Genomic DNA, 4,159 nt, shown 5'->3' on the forward strand with positions numbered 1-4,159 from the left:
AAACATGAAAAGACACAAAACAAAAAATCATCAAGATCAAACAAGAAGACTTACCAAGAACAACTTGAAGATCATGAAGAACACTATGAATGCATGATATTTTCGAAAAATGCAAGATGCATATGCAGGTGACACCAAACTTATAATGTGACTCAAGACTCAAACAAGAAACAGAAAAATATTTTTGATTTTTATGATTTTCTGATTTTTTTTTTGTATTTTTTCGAAAATTAATATGAAAAAGAAAAATAAGGATTCCAAATTTTTTAATATGAATTCCAGGAATCTTGCTATGTTAGTCTAAAGCTTCAGTCCAGGAATTAGACATGGATCACTAGCCAGCCAAGCTTTCAAAGAAAGCTCCAGTCCAAAACACTAGACATGGCCAATGGCCAGCCAAGCTTCAGCAGGTGATCATGGATCAGCAGCGGCTGGATGAGCAACAACTAAGTTACTCTTGATAACAAATTGCAAGCCTCAGTCCAAATGAATTTAGACATGGCTTTACAGCCAGCCAGGCTTCACATGCTTCATGAAACACTAGAATTCATTCTTAAAAATTTTGAATAAATTTTTGAAAACATTTTTATTTTTTTTCGAAAACAAAAGAGAAATTTTTTTTTTTGAAAATATTTTTGAAAGATTTTTGAAAAGAAAACGAAAAGAAAGTTACCCAATCTGAGCAACAAGATGAACCGTCAGTTGTCCAAACTCAAACAATCCCCGGCAACGGCGCCAAAAACTTGGTGCACGAAGTTGTGATCTCCAGGCTCGAACAAATCCTGGTAATGGCTCCAAAGCTTGGTGCTCTGATCTTAATTCATGATTGTCACAACTTCGATACAACTAACCAGCAAGTGCACTGGGTCGTCCAAGTAATACCTTACGTGAGTAAGGGTCGAATCCCACGGAGATTGTTGGTATGAAGCAAGCTATGGTCACCTTGCAAATCTCAGTCAGGCGGATTTAAACATGATATTTTATTAGATTAAAATAAACAATAAAAGGGATAGAGATACTTATGTAAATCATTGGTAGGAATTTCAGATAAGCGAATGGAGATACTTTTCGTTCCTCTGAACCTCTGCTTTCCTGCTATCTTCATCCAATCAGTCTTACTCCTTTCCATGGCTGGCTTTATGTGATACATCACCACTGTCAACGGCTACTTTCGGTCATCTCACGGGAAAATGATCCAATGCCCTGTCACGGCACGGCTAATCGTCTGGAGGCATCACCCTTGTCAATGGCTTCATCTTATCCTCTCAGTGAATAATATGCTCACGCACCCTGTCACGGCACGGCTATTCATCTGTCGGTTCTCGATCATGCTGGAATAGGATTTACTATCCTTTTGCGTCTGTCACTAACGCCCTGCAATCGCGAGTTAGGAGCTCGTCACAGTCATTCAATCATTGAATCCTACTCGGAATACCACAGACAAGGTTTAGACCTTCCGGATTCTCTTGAATGCCGCCATCATTCTAGCTTACGCCACGAAGATTTCGGTTAGGAGATCTAAGAGATACTCATTCTAGCTTATTTCATGTAGAACAGAAGTGTTTGTCAGGCACGCGTTCATAAGGGAGAAGGATGATGAGCGTCACACATAATCATCACCTTCATCACGTTCTTGGGTGCGAATGGATATCTTAGAAGCGAAATAAGAAGAATTGAATAGAAAACAGTAGTACTTTGCATTAATCTTTGAGGAACAGCAGAGCTCCACACCTTAATCTATGGAGTGTAGAAACTCTACCGTTAAAAATACATAAGTGAAGGTCCAGGCATGGCCGAGATGGCCAGCCCTCTAAAACGTGATCAAAGGATCATAAGATAATCCAAAGATGCCTAATACAATAGTAAGAGGTCCTATTTATAATAAACTAGCTACTAGGGTTTACATGAGTAAGTATTTGATGTATAAATCCACTTCCGGGACCCACTTGGTGTGTGTTTGGGCTGAGCTTAAGTGTAGCACGTGCAGAGGCTATTTGTGGAGTTGAACGCCAGTTTTTGTGCCAGTTTGGGCGTTCAACTCTGGTTTTGGATCCTTTTCTGGCGCTGGACGCCAGATTTGGGCAGAGAGCTGGCGTTGAACGCCAGTTTACGTCATCTATTCTTGGCCAAAGTATGGACTATTATATATTGCTGGAAAGCCCTGGATGTCCACTTTCCAACGCAATTGGAAGCGCGCCATTTCAAGTTCTGTAGCTCCAGAATATCCACTTTGAGTGCAGGGAGGTCAGAATCCAACAGCATCAGCAGTCCTTTTTCAACCTCTGAATCTGATTTCTGCTCAAGTCCCTCAATTTCAGCCAGAAAATACCTGAAATCACAGAAAAACACACAAACTCATAGTAAAGTCTAGAAATGTGAATTTAACACAAAATCTATTAAAAACATCCCTAAAAGTAACTAGATCCTACTAAAAACATACTAAAAACAATGTCAAAAAGCGTATAAAGTATCCGCTCATCACTTGTACCTCAAAGATTCCTAGTTTCTCCATTACAGAGAGTGGCATGAGGTTTATTCTTGACCCCAGGTCACATAGAGCCTTCTCAAAGGTCATGGTGCCTATGGTACAAGGTATTAGGAACTTTCCAGGATCCTGTTTCTTCTGAGACAATGTCAGTTGATCCAGATCACTCAGTTCATTGATGAGCAAGGGAGGTTCATCTTCCCAAATCTCATTACCAAATAGTTTGGCATTCAACTTCATGATTGCACCAAGGTACTTGGCAACTTGCTCTTCAGTAACATCCTCATTCTCTTCAGAAGAAGAATACTCATCAGAGCTCATGAAGGGCATAATGAGGTTTAATGGAATCTCTATGGTCTCTAGATGAGCCTCAGATTCTTTTGGTTCCTCAAAGGGAAACTCCTTGTTGATCACTGAACATCCCAGGAGGTCTTCCTCCTTGGGATTCACGTCCTCCCCTTCCTCCTTAGATTCGGCCATGATGGTTATATCAATGGCCTTACAATCTCTCTTTGGATTCTCTTCTGTATTGCTTGGGAGAGTACTAGAAGGGGTTTCAGTGATCTTCTTACTCAGCTGGCCCACTTGTGCCTCCAAATTTCTAATGGATGATCTTGTTTCATTCATGAAACTCAGAGTGACCTTAGATAGATCAGAGACTAAATTTGCTAAGCTAGATGGATTCTGCTCAGAATTCTCTGTCTGTTGCTGAGTGGATGATGGAAAAGGTTTACTACTGTTAAACCTATTTCTTCCACCATTATTAAAGCCTTGTTGAGGCGTTTGTTGATCCTTCCATGAGAAATTTAGGTGATTTCTCCATGAGGGGTTATAGGTGTTTCCATAAGGTTCACCCATATAATTTACCTTTGCTATTGCAGGGTTCTCAGGATCATAAGCTTCTTCTTCAGAAGATGCCTCTTGAGTACTGTTGGATGCAGCTTGCATTCTATTCAGACTCTGAGAAATCATATTGACCTACTGAGTCAATAGTTTGTTCTGAGCCAATATGGCATTCAGAGCATCAATTTCAAGAACTCCCTTCTTCTGAGGTGTCCCATTACTCACAGGATTCCTCTCAGAAGTGTACATAAACTGGTTGTTAGCAACCATGTCAATAAGTTCTTGAGCTTCTGCAGGCGTTTTCTTTAGGTGAATGGATCTACCTGCAGAAGTATCCAATGACATCTTAGCTAATTCAGATAGACCATCATAGAATATATCCAGGATGGTCCATTCTAAAAGCATGTCAGAAGGACACTTTTTGGTCAGTTGCTTGTATCTCTCCCAAGCTTCATAGAGGGATTCACCTTCTTTCTGTCTGAAGGTTTGAACATCCACTCTAAGCTTATTGAGCTTTTGAGGAGGAAAGAACTTGGCTAAGAAAGCCGTGACCAGCTTATCCCAAGAGTTCAGGCTATCTTTGGGTTGAGAGTCCAACCACACTCTAGCTCTGTCTCTTACAGAAAATGGGAAAAGCATAAGCCTGTAAACCTCGGGATCAACCCCATTGGTCTTAACAATGTCACAGATCTGCAAGAACTCAGTTAAGAACTGAAAAAGATCTTCAGATGGAAGTCCATGAAACCTGCAGTTCTGCTGCATCAGAAAACTAATTGAAGTTTCAGCTCAAAGTTGTTTGCTCCAATGGCAGGAATTGAGATGCTTCTTCCA

General features: G+C 40.5%; 1 non-coding gene across 1 annotated transcript; it reads left to right on the forward strand.

Annotated features, from left to right (window-relative positions):
• The first annotated feature begins 3,727 nt into the window (after positions 1–3,727).
• On the forward strand, positions 3,728–3,835 carry LOC148576456 (small nucleolar RNA R71). The gene has a single exon (XR_015903133.1). It is a non-coding gene; the product is annotated as a small nucleolar RNA R71 (small nucleolar RNA).
• The last annotated feature ends 324 nt before the right edge of the window (positions 3,836–4,159 follow it).

Source organism: Arachis ipaensis, chromosome B1 (genome assembly GCF_059453495.1).
Source record: "Arachis ipaensis isolate K30076 ecotype BB chromosome B1, ASM5945349v1, whole genome shotgun sequence".
Lineage (NCBI taxonomy): Eukaryota > Viridiplantae > Streptophyta > Magnoliopsida > Fabales > Fabaceae > Arachis > Arachis ipaensis.